Source organism: Pinus tabuliformis, chromosome 6 (assembly GCF_031772625.1).
Source record: "Pinus tabuliformis cultivar Carrire ecotype Pingquan chromosome 6, CPIR1, whole genome shotgun sequence".
Classification (NCBI taxonomy): domain Eukaryota; kingdom Viridiplantae; phylum Streptophyta; class Pinopsida; order Pinales; family Pinaceae; genus Pinus; species Pinus tabuliformis.
In genome coordinates, this window is record NC_142292.1 from 1714998173 (window position 1) to 1715017273 (window position 19101).

General features: G+C 33.9%; 1 pseudogene; it reads left to right on the forward strand.

Moving 5' to 3' along the window:
- The first annotated feature begins 16563 nt into the window (after window positions 1-16563).
- On the forward strand, window positions 16564-18355 carry LOC149265627 (cytochrome P450 94B3 pseudogene; annotated as a pseudogene).
- The last annotated feature ends 746 nt before the right edge of the window (window positions 18356-19101 follow it).

Genomic DNA, 19101 nt, shown 5'->3' on the forward strand with positions numbered 1-19101 from the left:
AAGTGAGATGTCTTATATTTTGTTTTTAAAGTCCTAGATTAATCTCAACTCTATATCTCACTTAGAAGTTAGAGGTTTGGTATATTAAGTTTTGCAGATAAAAGCACAAAATAGGTCAAGGCAAAGAATTTGCACATTCTTTTGATGGAAAATAATAATAGCCACTGGAGCAGAGTCAAGGATAGCAACCAATTGAACAGAGTTAAGTTGGAAATAAGTGACAGTAATAGGAAGGAAGCCATACAATAACATGAAGTGAAATGTTCCTTATAGGTTATTCCTTTTTAAATTTAGAAGAAATATATTCCCATGGTGATTTTGATTTATGATGTAATTGTTGGTTAGGTGGAATGTGATAGTTTCCTTACAAGTTTTGAATAAGGAGTCAACTATTATTTGTGAAGGAGAAAATACTTGTATTTGTGAAATGGTTTTATACTTCTGCTATTTACTTTTCCATCTATCAGGTGATTAATTATTTGGTCCAAAATAATTTTTGTATTTACTTTCTAACTATTATGTGATTAATGCTTTTTTGCATTTATTAAATTCAACTAATTATTTGTTTAGTTAAAATTACAAGGTCAACAATCATCATAGGCTTAAAATGTCTATCCCATATCCTTAAAGATGGAATTATGGTCCCCAAACTTATGCAAAAAGTTTTTCAACTCTAAACACTTTGTCTTCAACCATTGATAAGTCGACCAGGTGGAAAGTCAACCAAATAGAATGTCAAGCATCAAAGGGATAAAAAGCAAACTGGTCACACAAAATAATGAAGCAATAGACCCAGCCAACCAAGTCAAAAATATTGACTCTTAACTTTGTAGATAGGTACATACCTTTGCAAAATCCACTACCTCCAAGTCGACGATGACCTACACATGATTTTCCAATCAATTTTATAAATATGTGTGCTAAGTCGATCAGTCAAGTTCCTGACCTCCATGTGTAGTTTTATTTTATATCGACTGCTCCAACCTCTTAGTCGACTCATCTTCGAGACCCAAAATTTGATGGACATCGACTTGGCAGTGTTGGACTAATGGTAATATCCTGATTTGTTACAAGTCAGTCCCAACATATATGACTCCTTGTACATGATTCTAAAAAAATAACAATCATTATCCATGGTTCGAACTCCTCCTCTATTTCCTAAAATTCTTATTCATTTTACCTATCTACCATCATAACTACCATCATAAGGTGCAAGTAACCACAACTTGAGAAACTAAATTTTCAGTGTCTCTTGTCATGCAAAAGTTGGGGTGAAGCCACTACTTCCATTTTATTTTCAGGATACAAATTGATTTCAATAGCATAACCCTTTAATTAATTAATATAAATGATGATTGTGGATATAATAATATGCACGTAGATGATAGATATTAAAGATACGCTGATCCATGTTGATTGCTACTTCTGAAAAATAAATTAAAAAAGTAACGCAAAGTGAAACCAGCTAGAGAAAAAAAAAGCAATTTTCATACCCTTAATATTAGAAACTAGGACGTTCACTTCTTTATTTAATATTAAGAAAACATGTTCCAAGGGTATCTTCAAACTACATTAGGATTAATCCACAAGTTTTTCATCCTTATCATGCTCATCTAATTCACCCAGTTCAGCCATTATGTGGGTCTATTTCAACACAGATGGGTTAAATTATCTTTAACATTCAGATCCTTTCTGCACAATGGTAGGTCAACTCTGGTTTCAAGCTGTCCCATAATCCATCGAAGAAAGAATGAGAAAAAAATTGTTGTTAATGCATTTTCTCGCAGATACTTAATCTCACATCCCATGAATCCAACTTCAACTGAAGTTATAATGACCAATCCACATGTTTGATTGATCAATAGCTTTCAATCACTAGTGATAGGTTATGGAATAATAATATTGCATGTCCATATATTTTTATATTGCTACCATTCATAACAAAATATTGTTGGATGTTGATTAACTAGTAGTTATCCTAATTTCACACATTTAGACGACTATGGATTCTTTCTCAATGACATGATGACCATCTTGCATGTGTCGATTAGTAAAATTCGATTCTTGTTCAACAACAGGTTGACCATCTTGCATGTTTCGATAAGTCAAAGTTGATTCTCATTCTACATATTTGTAGCAAAAACCTTGGGAGAGCATCATTTATGGTATGTGGGAAAAGAAAGCCTTTTTCTCTTAACCACAACTAGTAGAGTTATCCACTTTCTTCAAGCGCAAAAATTCCTCGATAGCAACTCTTCTTATTTGCTTTCTTTCTTTCATTCATTTTCTTTCTTCCATAAAATTATAGAAATATTTTGTACAGTTTTATATCGGCTTCAAGCTAACATCTTGTCCTTGTTTGTAGGATTCCAAGCACAGTCTTCACAGATACATTTTTCTTACACCCTGCAAGTTACAACTTTTCTCTTCCACAAGCCTTAGTGTCACAAACAATTTTCCAGGCAGCCAATTTTTCTTGTGCAACAACTTGTCGAGCATGGCTTCACTTGTATCCTAATCTTCTTAGTTTCCTCATTTAGCTTCATCTCACTCCCTCACTTATTACTACTATCTCCCAACCAAATCAAGGAGTAAACAACACCAAATGTTATAAGCCTAACTTATAATGTACAAGAACAAGCAACATCTTGGCAATAACACGAACACAAATTAGAGGAAATTTCAGCCTAAAAGTGGCCTCCTAAGGAAAAATAATTAAATAATAGTTAAAATAATTAAATAAGATTTATGAGTTTCTAAGGGAAAATGAGAAAACTACTTTTTTTAATCATATTTTTCCTTATCTCCTTATGGGTTTACTGAAATTTCAAGTGTAGAAGCTCATTAGATTTGGAATTAAATTTCGCATCCAATGAGTACCCATTATGCATACCTTTGAGAAGACTTTCATTGATAAAAAAAAAAAAAGATACATTAAAAAAGTGTGTTGAACATTATTTTTTAATGTGTCTTCATTTTTTATCAATGTGGTTCTTCTCAAAAATATGCATACTAGGTACTTGTTGGATGTGGAATTTAATTCCACATCCAATGACACTTGAAATTTGAGTAAACCTATAAGGAGATAAGCCAAAATTACAATTAAAAAGGTAGTTTTTCTCATTTTCCCTCCAAAATATTTACATGTACCTCTTTTTAAACTGAAATGATTTTGATTGGCTTACAAATTATGACATGAAAATTTCATGGGTACTTTTAGGTTGAAACTTCCTCTAATGCATACAAAAGAAGAATAGAATTTGAGAAGGAATTTCAACCAAGTTTCTATTAGAATTCATGCATAATTATGGAAGGATGTTGTGGTTGGAGCGGTTGCACCCGCTCTTAACCAACCATTCACTTTACCTCATATATTTACCATTTGTTACTCACATTTACATAGTGTATTATATATGTGACTTACATAGGCCTAAGAGGCCCCTATAACAAACCTTGTACTCAACTTCAATGGAAGGCAAAGAAATAGTTGGTTGTTTCTTGTTGCTCCATGACACAAAACTGGATCCAATATTGAATGTATACCCTGAGGTGGACTTCCTATCATTTGGACCTCTCAGCCAATCAAAATATGAATAACCTATCAACTCAACATTCAAAACATTAGTATACTCAATCCCAAAATTTCTAGTCTCCTTCAAATATTGAAGAACCCTCTTAGCTACTCTCTGATGACTTTCATGTGTCTTAGCCATGAATTGACTAAGCATGCTGACTGAATATGCAATATCTGATGTGGTTGTAGTTAAGTAATTAAAACTTCCCACCAAATTTCTATACAATGTGCCATTTACTTCTTTTGTTTCATCATCACTAGTGAGTTTACGATTTTTTCCTAGTGGTGTAGATACAACTTTACATCCATTTATGTTGAATCTCTTTGATTAATTCATGTGTTTATTTACTTTATGTCACCAAAGTTCTAACTTTTTCTCTCCAAACTTCAGGGCCTAAACAGTAATGCAATTCTCTAATATCCTTCATTTCTAATTCATATGAATAATAAATTTTGATATTTTCAATTAACTTGGTAGCACTTCTTGTTATGATTAGATAAGAAATCAACACAATATGTCCTTTTTCATCCCTATTGATGTATATATTCAGATCTCCTTTATTTTTAGTAAAACCTTGTTGAGAGAAGAATGTATCAATATTCACATACCATGACATGGGTGCCTATTTGAGTCCATATAGTGATTTATTTAACGTCCAAACAAGATTTTCTTCTCCCTATTTTACAAAGCCTTCTGGCTGACCAAGGTAGACTTATTCCTTTAATTCTCCATTCAAAAATGTTGACTTCTCATATAACTAATTCAACTCCCAACAATTCTTAGTTTCCAATGCAATCATCATTCTATTGGTGTTAATTTTAGTTATTGATGCAAAAGTTTCTTCATAACCTATCTCTTCTTTCTGTGAATAACCCTTTGCTACCAGACTAACTTTATATTTATCAATAGTTACATTAGCATCAAATTTAGTTTTGAACAATCATTTTGAACCTATGGGAAATTTTTCTATAAGAATTTCTATTAATTCCCATGTATCATTTATTATTATGGAATCTTCCTTCATTGCATTTATCCATTCTTCATGTTCATTAGCTTCGTCAAAGTTCAAATATATATGGAATTCATCACTTTATTCATCAAGGCATAGTGTTTATGCCTTGTGGTTGAATTTGGCATGATGACCTTCTGGATAATTCATTAGTTTCATCCTTTCTCCTACTTTGTGGTGACTCTTTTCCTCCTCTAGGTGTGCTTTCACTACTTGAGTTTTCCTCTTGTTTATACTCCTATTTGTCATTAAATTCTTATGTGACATCATCACAATCATGAGGAATATGCCATGCATCATAAATGTCTTCCCTGTGGCCTTCATCGGCATGTTCATGGAACAAAACATCTCTGCTTGAAAAAACTTTTTTGTAGAAGGATCAAACGTCTTATATTCTTTATGATCATAATAGTAACCAATTAAAATACACTTGACAACTTTTGCAATAAGTTTTCTCCTATCTTCTTTTGAAATATGAGCAAAGGCTTTGCTTCCAATTATTCTTAAATGAATTACAATTGGTTTATAAACATAAAGAGTTTCAAATGGAGTCTTATGATTTGAAATTTTTAGTAGACATATTTTCTTTGAATAAATAACAATATTAATAGCTTCAGCTCAAAATACGTTAGTAATATTTTTACCTTTCATCATGCTCCTTGCACATTCCACTAAGGTTTTGTTCTTCCTTTCAACTACTCAATTTTTTTGTGGAGTATCTGGCAATGTGTACTATTTTACAATTCCACGGGATTTGCAACATTTGACAAATGCACCTAATGTATAGTCTCCCCCTTGATCAGATTGGAGGATCTTGATGTATTTTCCTATTTTTTTCTCAACCAAGTTTTTACTCTTTGAAATATTCAAATACATCACTCTTCTTTCTCATGAAATAAACCCAAGTATATTTTGTGCAATCATCAACAAATATCAAGAAATAATATGCTCCTCCTAATGATCTAGTCTGCATAAACCCATAGACATCTATATACACAAGTTCAAGAATATCCCTTTTTCTTCTATCTGTATGAGTAGGGGACTCTTCCCTATGCATATTCCCTAATGCACACCCTTCACATGTTGAATATTTATTCTTTAACAATGGAAGTCCCTATACCATTATCTATTTCTCGAGTAGGAACAAGTCAAGATAATTAAGGTGATCATACCTTTGATGTCAAAAATCATTTGATGTCATGGATGTGGATCCAAATGCTTGATGACCTTTCATGATAACATAAATCTTGTATAAGCCTCCAACTCTCACTCCTCTTATGATGATATTGTAGTTGTCCTATATATCCTTAACAATACAAAGTGATTTAAATCATTCAAAATTGAGATTCTAATCTGGATTGGTGGACAGAAAGATTAAATTATTCTTTACTCCAAGAGAATACATCACATTTTGTCTTTGTCTCGCATGGCCATTAGGTAAAGTTACACATACATCACCATAACCTTTGATTTCATGAGATCGGTTATCTCATAGATAGATATGAGTACCATTATTATTTTCATGATAGGTATCAAACCATTCCTTTTTTCATGTCATATGAATTGAAGCACCAAAGTCAATAAACCATGCATTAATATTATTAGTTATGCTAATAAGGAAACATTTGAAATGAATAATTTGATATTTTTGAGATTATCACTAACTGAGGCTTCTTTATCAACAAAATTTCTTGAATGTCTTCTATGCTTCGACTCATCAAATTTGATTTTATTGCAATCTTCAACAAAGTGTCTAGGATTACCATAATATAAGAATACATCCTTCCTCTTCATAGAAGTGTTTTTCCTTGGCAATGTCGTGCCTTGATGTGTTTTTTACGATGAATTTACTCCTTTCTTCTTATCCCGTGGCTTTTCTTTATATGGTTGCTTCCCTTTGGCTACCAGTGCCAAATATGAACTTTGAGATCTACTAGTAAAATTCTTCCTTCTTTCTTCTTCTTGCAGGAGAATACTTTTTAATTCATCAAATATAGGATCAATTTTCCCTAACTGAATGTTTATAGGTAAACATATGATAATCATTCAACATCCCACTGAAAGTGATTATTACTAGAGCGTTGTTGGAAATCTTTGACCATTTACACCAAGTTTATAATAAATTGCTTTGATTCTAGAAAGAAAATCACTAATGATTTCATTTACCTCCAACTCAATTGAGAAATAATACTCTATTATTATCGAGAGTTTCATACAAGTTTTTGAATGTTTCCCACGTTGCTTGAGATGTAACACAATCCTTGATGTGTGTAATAATATTGTCCTTTACAAACATACAGAAGAGTACCTTGGCCTTGGTCTCTTTGTGCTCCTAATCATAAACTGAAGATGTTTGTGTTTTCGGTTTGGTTTCATCTCTTGATACTATTGACCAAGCATTAAAATTTTCCAGTAACGTCTGCAACTTAAATTTCCAATTTGTATAATTCTTTCCATCTAGCTATGTGGATTCATTTAAATATGAATCAAAAAATGGATCTGTCATTTTTAAATGTATCCAAGTAAAAAAAATGCTCCATATCTAAAACAAATATCCCCAGATCTAATCTTTGTAATGCTAAAAACTTGGGCAGATTTGTAGAGTCCTAAAAGAATTATGCCAAATATGAATCAAATTATATCAATTTTATTTCAATATAAAAATATATAAACATTAAATTTACTTGCTCGAAACAATCAAATACCATCATATCTTCTTTGGAAAAATGTTCACCAATGGTCTCCAATTTACAATCACTCTCCTCATTAAAAGTTGGAAACATTTATACTTCTTTGAACCTTCGGTATTCAAGGTCAACAATGGAACTCTACGCACTTAAAGCACATGTTTTCCTCGATTCAAATCACATTCTTTGAAGTTATACACTGACCCTTCACATTTGGATAGTGGTAGTTACCAATCTCTAAAGGAGTAGACCAAGGGGCAACAAATAACAAATTTCTCACTAATTTTGAAGCACACCTATCTAGCATAACCAAACCAAAGAATTTATTAACTAAAATGTGCACCCATATGTGCAACAATGACACCCAGATTTGCTAGAATCACATGCAGGTCCCATCACTGCAAAAGCCACACAAAAAATTCTTTAGCAAATTTGACCAATCTCACCCACATATATCACACTGATCTAACGACATTCCACCCCTGGCCCCTAAACACAATTGACCTATGAAACTCCTTCATACTGAGAAAAGAGCATAAAAGGATCTCAAATCCAAATCTATGCACCACACAACTACTTTTGATTCTTCTATTGTGCACTCCCACTAATGGCACAACACAATACTTAACACACCACAAATCTATGCTTCTCAACAAAACTCCAACCTATTCTCTGATACCAACTTAGATAAATAAAGACAACAATATAACTCTTTTATTATACCAGACTCACACTTGCTCATACCAAATACATGAAAATGTATCCCATTATATAGCAATAGGATCAATTAGTTCGATAGACATAAAAATTTTGAGCATACAGACTTTGACTCAACTACAATTCTCACACATTAGAAAGCAATGTTTTCTAGAACACCACCTTCTAACAAACACAAATCTTGAACATTTCTCCATTATCTCCAAGTGTTCATTCATCAATGTACCCTTTAATGTTCCTTACAATCGATAGGGTAGGTGGGATTTATATTTGATTTGACCACATCCTAGCTCATAGAAAGGAAAAAAACTCACAAGGAAATGCTTGTAAAAAGGAGGGTCCATGTCCTTTCCTGTATCTTTTTCTTCATCTTCTCTTTCAGCTATAAATGTAATTGGTTTGTTGTATTGTTTATCTGTACACTCAAAATAAATGTTAAAAACATCTTCATTATGCTCTGCATTGAGAGCTTTCTCTGCTTCTTTCATCTCTTCCTATACCTTCTCTTCTTTTTTCGTTGCATCATAATCTTCATTTTCTACTTTTTTACCAACCTCTGTGACTGCAATAAAGTTGTCTTCCACTTTGCTTCTAGACACAAGTGTGCTTCTCTCACCAAATAAGAACATATTAATGAGATCTTTGTGTTGCATCATCTTCAACCACTCAACACTAGTTAATTGCTCAGTCATCAAAGTTAACATTAACAATTTCAAACGTTGGATCTACTAAACCACTTGATACTCCATTGGTAGTTGTATCTATGCCAGACTCAATTGTTGCTAATTCACACACTGCTTCATGGGTAGTTCTAAATTTTTCTTCATAACTTGCTGCTACAGTGGAAACTTCAACCTTCAATTCTTCATCAAACATGGCACTTTCCATATTGCCACAATCATACCCTATTTTAGAAAAGAGACCACAAATTTAATCATCCTAATTTTTATCTACTCTATGGTGGGATATTCGAGTATGCATGTGCTCATTAACAATTTCAACTTCACCAAATTCATCAACTACTACTGAATTCACGAGAGATGCACATTTAGCTCCACAAATTATTACTTCATATGAAAAACTCTCTTTATCATTCTCAAACTTAATGTCTCCACCTCTGATGCAAAGAGGTCATCATCATCTTCACCATCCACATTACAGCATCTATATGCACTTGTTTTGCTTCACACATAGAGGCTTCATCTTCTCTCTCTACAATATTTTATGCATCTTCTTCATCCATATGTACGGATTCTCCAAGTAAAGTTATCCTACCAGAATCTTTCTCATTTAATTTTAGACATACAATTGACTTCTCTATTGTTTCTTCAACATACTATGACACACCTTGTTGTTGCATGTCACTTTCCTTTGTACCAAATTTTGCTTCCAAGATCTTCCATGCTTCCCAGGAAGATGTAATTTTTGCTACCTTGCACAAGAAATCCTCATCCAATGTTTTTTTATAAAATCCAACACTAAAGCATCACATACTTCATCATATGGGTTATTAGATTGAGGATAATATAATTTTTGTTCTCATTAGTAATGGTCTAGTACATTATGAGATGATGTTCTCATAGTAGCAATTTGTGATTTTTCGTTCTAATCTACATGAAATTATATGTAATCCTTCTTATATATTTTGATGACTCTATTTAGTGATGGGATGAATTTAACTTTTTTTTATACGAGATGACTGGTAGACATTTTAAGCCTACAATGATTGTTAACGTTGTAATCTTAACAAAACAAATAAATAGTTGAATTTAATAAATGCAACAATTAATTTAAAATCAAAGCATTAAGCACATAATAGTTGGAAAATTTAATACAAAATTATTTCATACCAAAGCATTTCTCACGTAATAGCTAGAAAAGTAAATAGCGGAAGTATAAAACCATTTCACACACATACAAGTATTTTCTCCTTCGAAAATAATGTTTGACTCCTTATTCAAAACTTACAAGGAAACTATCACATTCCACCTAACCAACAATTGCACCATAAATCAAAATCACCGTGGGAATATATTTGTTATAAAATTAAGAAGGAATAACCTGTAAGGAAGATTGTATTGCTTGTTATTGTATGACCTCCTTCCTACTAATCTGGCTTATTTCCAACTTAACTCTTCTCAATTGGTTGCTATCCTTGACGCTACTCCATTGGCTATTATTCTTGTCCGACAAAAAAGTGTGCAAATTCTGTCTTGAGTTGTTTTGTACTTTTATTTGCAAATCCTATTATACTAAAACTCTAACTTCTAAGTGAGATATAGAGTTGAGATTAATCTAAGACTTCAAAAACAAAATATAAGACTTCTCACTTTTTCTTAATGGAAATTATAAAAGATCAACTTTTTGAAATTTCTTGAACCACTTTCAAATATTCATATGGAAATTATGCATGAGTTACTCTTCAAGTTATATTTGTATTTTTGAACAATCTCCAATTAAAAAAAAATAAAAAAAAATCACATGTAATAAGCCTCTACAATGTGGGTTATCTATCCATATGCATGAGTTACTCTTCAAGTTATATTTGTATTTTTGAACAATCTCCAATTAAAAAAATAAAATAAAAAATTCACATGTAATAAGCCTCTACAATGCGGGTTATCTACTCTTTTAACATTATGTAGGAATGAATTTTGCGTATGTAATAAGCCTCTACAATGTGGTTCATCTACTTGATTTTCTTTAAATTTCTTATATACAAATTTGTCGATTCTAAGCCATTATAATTAGGAATGAAGATAAAATATGGAATAAAAAACACTTCAATATCTAATTATTTTTAACTTTTTTATTTATAAATATTACATTAAAAAATATATCAAAGGGAAAAAAATATTATATTAAAAATATCTTTAAATAGTTTACGATATCACAAGTTTAATTACTAAATAAAAGGAGTATTATTTTTAATTTTATTTAGGATTTAAATATAATGGGGTGTAATGAAAAATGTGTCGAAGAACTTAAAGGGAGATAACTTAGCAATAAAAAAAGGAAAGTAATATGAGAGTTTGGTGATGAATGGAGGCAGGTAGTCCATGGTAAATTAGCATCAGTTGCAATATCACACAAGATATTCATGAGTTGTTCATGGAAATGCTCTATTTGTTTTGAATAATACCCTGGAATCCATCTCTCCATCTTCAATATGAATTATTGCTCTAGATATCTGAAACCGCTTCTCATTCTAGAACAACATGGACCTTGGTTGTCAACAAGCTGTCCTTGGTTATCTTACACAAATCTAAGAAATTCTCATAGATAGAGTCAACAAATATATATCTCTATTTTCAAAATTAAACAATTTATAACATTCAAATTGCAAATAAATTATTATTATAATTATGTTTCAATAAAGGGTAATAAACATTTAAGAAAAAAATATAAGAATATTTTTCCTTCATTCAAACTAGGCTACATTTACATCTTCCATATGTGAGTCACTTACGAATGGATTTTTTTTATGTTTTATTATGCATTATCATTTTAAGAAAAATGATCTATGGTTTACGATGAAAAGTTGAAGAAGATAGGAAATAAAAAAAACTATGATTCTTTATACCTTATTTCCTTCACCGTTATTATTGAATGCACTCCCCTCATATTTATGATCACCACTTTATAAAAAAATTATGATACACGCCACTCAATGTGAAGCTCATAGACAAATTACATCATCCAAAATCTAATCTTCAATCTCTTCTCCATTACTCTATCACCATTTGCTTTCATGAGCGTTGTATAATTTCATTAATACATTTGAGTTCACCGCCTTGCTAATGTTCTACTTGTGTTGACCACAACACATAAACTAGCAATTTCACCAAGATGTTGCAAAGGAAACACCATAAGGTAGTAGCATATGAAAGAGTAGCATTAAATTGTTACTCATAGCATTAAATTGTTGCTTGTAGCATTAAATTGTTACTCTTCCATGATCACAGTGAAAGTGTCACCAAATATTTCTAAAGAGTGTAAGTAGAATTTTGGATCTTAGTTAAAGAGGGGGGTCTTAGGGATTGCATCATTGACATGACAAGAGTATCCACAATATAAGGTTCTCTCTTTTTGGTTATTTAGTGTAGTTTCTAAAGAGTGCATTGTAAAGATTGAAAATATCTCTATCCTTAGCAATTATTAACCAGAAGGCCCTGATTTGGTCTTTTGGTTAAACATCCATTATGTATTTGCACTTGAAACACTTGTGTTTGAAGTATTTTCCTACTTGAATGGTTGGAATTTATCCACACCCTATTTGTATATCCCAAGTTTATTTGGATTCAAGATTTCTTGCAAATGATATAACTTTGTTGGGTTTCATTCAGATCTATTTACATTGTTCCCCCAATTCAAACTATAGCAAACATTTGTATAATTATATTTTTGATCAATATGTGGACCGGATCATAGTGACCTGCATGGAATGATTTTGGATAGATTATAAGAAGATCAATTTGAAGCCAAAATATGAATCTTTTGAACTCAAGGATGTTGAAAATTTGACTAAATTCTTGAGTTGTTTTCTTTTTCTTAGGGTAATGCAGCTAATGACTTAATTAAAAAAATTTGCCATGATACAATAGTTGGTTATACAAGTCTATGTGAATCTGCTCTAAATCAATATTACAAACAATACAAGAAAAATCCAAAGCATAGGAATCATAGTGCTCCAAGTTGTGTGCAATGCAATAATCTTGACTCATGAATTTCAAGTATCGAAGGCCCTCATCCACCAAACCTGCACGATTGTATGCAAATAAGATACTAATGACGGTGATGTGGTTTGGTTTTATTCCTACTTGTTGCATTTGGATGAAAAGTTCAGTTTCATCCTCACCATGCCCATGCATTCCATACACTCCAATCATTGTATTCCATGAGACCTTGTCTTTTTTCGACATTCTACCAAAACATTTGTCGTGCAACTCCTAAATTTCCACATTTAGCAAACATGTCAACAAGATCATTTCCCATAAAAATACCAAACTCTATTCCACTTTTAATTGTGTAAACATGGATCCACATACCTTGTTTCATAGCTAGTAAAGAAGCACATGTCGGAAGCACACTCAACATAGTAACAAAATTGGGTTTAACTACAGTGATTTGCATTTCATGAAAGAGTACCAAAGCTTCATTGGCAAGTCCACTCTACATGTGCCTAAAAATCATGGCATTCCATGAGACCACACCTTTCAAACATTATTTGAAAAATATTGTTCTCAACCTCAATTTTTCCAAACTTGGCACAGACATCTACAAGGCAATTCCCCACAGAAAAAATTGATTCAAGTCCATTTCTGATAATGTAATCATGGATATTCTTGCCTTCATGCAAACAAGTTAAATGGCCACATGCAAGGAGTACACTCACAATGGTAGTTGAATTGGGCTTCAAATTGGCCATTTCCATTTGACGGAAGAGTCTCAATGCTTCAATACCTTGTCCATTAACGACATGACCCACAATCATTAAATTCCATGAAATCAAATCTCTTAAACATTTTGCCAAGAAATTGTGAGGCAAGCTTTATTCTTCCACACTTAGCATACATATCCATAAGCACAATCTACATGGAAATTTCTAATTCAAATCTGCTCATAATAATATAATCATGGATCCACTTATCCTTTTGTAGATTTTCTAAATGGGAGCACACTAATAACACACTAACCATGGTAATTGTGTTGGGTTTGATGTCTGCCAATAGCATTTGATGAAAAATGGTTAAAGCTTCATAGGAAAATCCATTTTTGGCTAACCCATAAATCATTGCACTCCATGCAACTGCATCCCTTTTAGGCATTTTGCCAAAGACTCGGCATGTTACTTCTACATAGCCGCACTTAGAGTACATGTCAACTAGGGTTGTGCACACATAAACATTAGACTCAAAGCCATTCCTAATAATGTGATGATGAATCTCTTTACCCTCTTACAAAGCCAATAGCCCATCACATGCCTTGAGAACAATGGGGAAGGTGAAGTTGTTTGGATTTATCCCTTCTTGTTGCATTTGTTAATACAAGCTTATGACCTCCTCACATAGCCCTTCCTGGCATATTCTCTGATGATGGCACTCCATATAATCACACCTCGTTCGTGTATTTCGTCAAACACATGGGGTGCATCCAAAATATTTTCAGATTGTGCATACATACATGTTTGAATCTTAAAAAAAGATTTTCCTCAAATCTGTTTATCAAGATGTGGGCATCAACTTGTTTTCTCTCTAATGATGCATGGCTATCTGCATAGGCTTGCAATAGAGGAGCATAACCAAAAAATCTTCCATACTACTCAATTTTTAATTTATCACATTACAACACCACTTAAATTTCAATTTATTCTTGGCATATCACACCCAACCACTTACAATTACATTATAAAACTCAGATCCCACAACTCAATTTTTAAATTATACTTGAAATATCATACCCAACCATGTTTTTTAAAATTTCTAAGCCTTACCATTAATGAATTACACTTACATTACAATTTTCAATTTATACTTGGAATATTATACCAAACCATATTTTTTAAACTTTCTAAACCTTACCATTAATTAATTACAATTACATTATAAAACATTCATTTCGTCACTTGCCCAATCTAAAACGCTTACCGATATCCACAACTAAGTGTTAATTTATATCTATAAAACATTCATTCATGTCAATACTCACACTCATTGTTAATTTATATCTATAAATTAGAGTATAGAACATTCATTAATTCTCTTACCCAGTCAAAAAACACATGGAAAACACATGGAATACAGAAGTCATTGTTAATTTATATCACACTATGGCCACAGCTGAATCCAACACAAAATAATCTAGAAATTCCATGTTTAAAAAACCATAGCCTACCAACATCCTTTTTCACAAGGATCAATGTTAAATTACAACAGAAATTACAAGTATTTTCATCTCAAATAAAACCATTAATCAACTTATATAATAATAATAGAAGAGAAGGGTAGAGAGTAGATAGAATCATTCAATTGGTCTTGACTGAGTGAAAATTCATCTCCATAAAATACATCAACACAGTTCTACTTCTTGACGTCAATTCTAATTAAAACTAATTTATGTTTATAGTTTAGTCAATTCAAATATCAGATTTGCGGTTAGAAATACAACTGCACCATCTTATTTCTAGGCCTTCTTTGAGGCAGGCACTGCCCTTTTCAATTTAGGAGAATTCGCCCTCTTTATAGCCTTGGCAGGATCTGTTTTCTTTGCAGGTACGGCCTTTTTATCAGGCATTGCTGCCTTCTCTACCTTCTTAGGGGACGTTGTAGGCTTCAGCTCAGGGACTTTAGGAGCCTTGGCTACTTTGGTGAGTGTTTTAGCCTATACAATTAACTCAACACATAAAATATAAATACATCTAACTCAAAGCTATCAGATTTACGAATTCAATGTACACTACACATTATTTAATATTGGTCCAAATTTATATTTTTATATTACAAAATTAATATATATATATATATAATTACAAATTATAAATTTAAAAAAATATATACACTAAAAAACGATAAATTTAATATATCAATTATTTGTTGTTTAAGTTTAAAAGTAAACTACAATTTTTTATTTATATTTAATAATCTTAATATTATTTGTTTGTATTTTTTCATTTATTGAGTCTAGGGGCTTATTTTATAGTCCAGTATGATGTTTAATCATGCCGTCAGTCATAAAGTTGATATTTTGCTCATGTTAGCTAAAATAAAATTTAAAAAAATTTATAAAAAAAACAATAAATAACTATACAAAACATTTAAATAATGTATACTCATAAAAAAATTACAAAAGAAGAAATTAAATCCCTCTCAACTCAAATTACATCTGTATTTAAAATAATCTACCTTTATCTTGATATCATCTCATAATAATAAATATCAATTTATTTGTATTTTTGTATTTATCCTTATATCATCTAATAATAATAAAGGTGATGTATACATCCATCTATATCATGAAAATGTGATTAAATTTACTATTATGATTTTAAGTCAGGGGTGGGAAAAATAGGGAAAACGAAAGGGACGCTAGATGAGTCCATGAATGATGGAAACACGAATGAAACACGTTGAATGAACTTATAAAACATGAATGAAGGAAACACGAATGAAACACGCTGAATGAACTTATAAAACACGCTGACGGTGGCACACAAATTATTTCCCCTAATAAGATAAACGTATACAGCAATGTCCAATCCGGAGACTTTCATAATAAAAGAGCAACGTGTCGACGCCCCAAAGGTAGTGATACATTTCAACCGACGATCCTCAGGCAAGCAATCCAGACGGCGTAGCTAGGAAGATTAATCCTAAATACGGGCCTACAGGCCTTATTCATAACCTTCCCCCACTACATTGTACCATCAGATCAAACCAAATGCGTGTGCATGGATGGCGTGCGCGTACAGGAACACACATTATGAAAATCCTCGCTGTGACAGGATTTAAGTCGGGCATACTGCAATTCTTCCTTCACCCTTCTTACATTTCTTCAGTCTGCATACCCAGCTGCAGAAATGGAGAACTTTTTAGGTTTAATGTCATCGCAAATTCAAAACAGTACTGCGAATTTGCTGCAGCTTCTAGCAGCAGCGTTTGCGACGGGGATAGTGTTTTATGTGTTTCCCTTTTTCTACAATCTGCGGAAATTTATATTATCATTTGATGGCAGTTGCAGTGGCCAGCGAGTGACATTGCAGGAGTACTGTGGACCCAAGCGATATCCAATTGTGGGTTCGCTGTTTGCGTTCTGGAAGAATCGAAAGAGACACTTTCAATGGACGGCCGAAATGCTGGCGGAGTCCCCCACGCAGACCATCGTGTTGGAACGTCTCGGAGGAATCCGGACGGTGCTGACGACGAATCCTGAGAACGTTGAGCACATTCTGAAGACGCGGTTCGACAATTATCCAAAGGGCGAGCCCTTTACGGCCATTCTCCACGATCTGCTGGGGAACGGGATCTTTAATTCCGATGGGGATGCATGGAAGCTACAGCGGAAGGTCGCTAGCTACGAGTTCAACACCCGCTCTCTCCGCAATTTCGTTATGCGGGTCGTCGTCGAAGAGGTCACGGATCGACTCCTGCCCCTTTTGCAAAACGCCTGCGAGACGGGTAGCTGCTTGGATTTGCAGGACATTCTTCAGCGCTTTGCATTCGATACGATTTGCAAAGCTTCCTTCGGGGTGGATCCTGCGTGGCTTGACACGTGTCTTAATTCTGAGTCGGAGCTGGCAGTGGCGTTTGATGTCGCAGCAAAACTGAGCGCTGAAAGGGCTTCGGCACCAATACAGTTGGTGTGGAAGATGAAGAGGCTGCTCAACATCGGCTCCGAGAAGCGCCTCTCGAAAGCCGTTAGGGTGGTGCATCAGTTCGCCACGGAAGTTATCCGCCGTCGGAGAAGTGAGATTAGCGCCGAAACGAAGATCGGACAGTCGGATCTAATTTCCAGAATCATGGCTTTCGGCAAAGGACATGCAGATTATATGCCCTCCGCCGCCACGGACTTCGAACGTGAGGACTACATGAGTTCAGACGAATTTCTGCGAGATATGATTATCAGTTTCATGTTGGCCGGCAAAGACACCACGTCGTCTGCATTAACGTGGTTTTTCTGGCTCCTATCATCTCATCCCCACGTAGAGGAAAGCATTTACAAAGAGATAGCGCATCTCATCGCCGCAAGAAGATCGCAACATAAAAATTCAGTTTCTTCTAATGGCGTTCTATTTTCTTACGAGGAGCTGCAGAACATGCATTACCTGCACGCCTCACTCTGCGAGTCGATGAGACTTTATCCGCCTGTCCTCTTCGATTCTAAGCACGCCCTCGACAACGACGTCCTGCCAGACGGGACTTTTGTGGGCAAAGGCAATCGGGTGACTTATCATCAATACGCCATGGGTCGAATGGAGGCCATCTGGGGGGCGGACTGTCTCCAATTCAAGCCCCAGAGGTGGGTGAACGAAAAGGGCCATTGCGTTCCACAGAGTCCCTTCAAATTCGCAGTTTTCCAAGGTGGACCTCGGGTTTGTCTGGGAAAAGAAATGGCGTTCATTCAGATGAAATATGTTGCGGCCACTGTGATTTCCATGTTCAGATTGCAGCCACCCATTGATTCACGTGAAAGAACTCCAAACCTCGTTCACAGCTTGGCTGCGCGTATGGATGGTGGCTTTCCCGTTGTAGTGCAGAGGACGACGATGCCATTCCCTACTGCTTATCCCACTCCCATGCATAACTGACATTGATAAATTAAAATATGTATCTGATAGTTCTCCCGCAGATAACTGGCACTGAAAAGCGCGTTTCTCTGGTGATCTCTCTCCGAAATTCACCCATAAATTCTTCGTTGTTTGAAGAGCTCTGCCCAATAGATTTTGAGCATTTCTAAAACTTGGAATTTTGTCAAAACTATGTGGAACGGTGAAGAATGTCACCAAAATTTCACAAGTTTTTGTGTTCCGATCTGTTCAAGTGCCCATTATCAAACCACATTTTCTCATCTCGTCTCAATCGTTGGCAACATGAACGTACATGGTACGGTTTCCAGATCCAACTACAACTTAAGTCTTTTTCGCTTTCCGTGCATTCCACTTGTCGTAGAGAATCACCAGTCTACTGATATATTTATAATAGGTTCAACTCTCAATTTTATTTGCAGATCCAACTGATTCCTGCATTTATAGATAGCCATGAATCTACACAGTGGATTCTTTTTCTTCAAGCTCTCGAAATGAAACAGACTTTCTGAATGACTCCATTCTTTCTTAATAGAGTATAGAAGAAAATCCACTAAAAGAAATGTTTGAAAATAGTTCAAGTAGAACATTAAATTCTGCTGAACTTACTTATGAGGAATCTCAGCCTTCTGCAAGATGGGCTTTACCAGACATAACACCCTCTAAAGTCTATAGTGATTTAGCCCCTTTCCATTTAATTGCCGCCTCCAGAATTAGCATTAAAGAGTCTGTCAGTGAAGTCCAAGAGAACTCTGAAAGTATTCAGACTATACCATTGCTAAATCCTCAAGCTTTACAAGCAGAAGCAAAGAA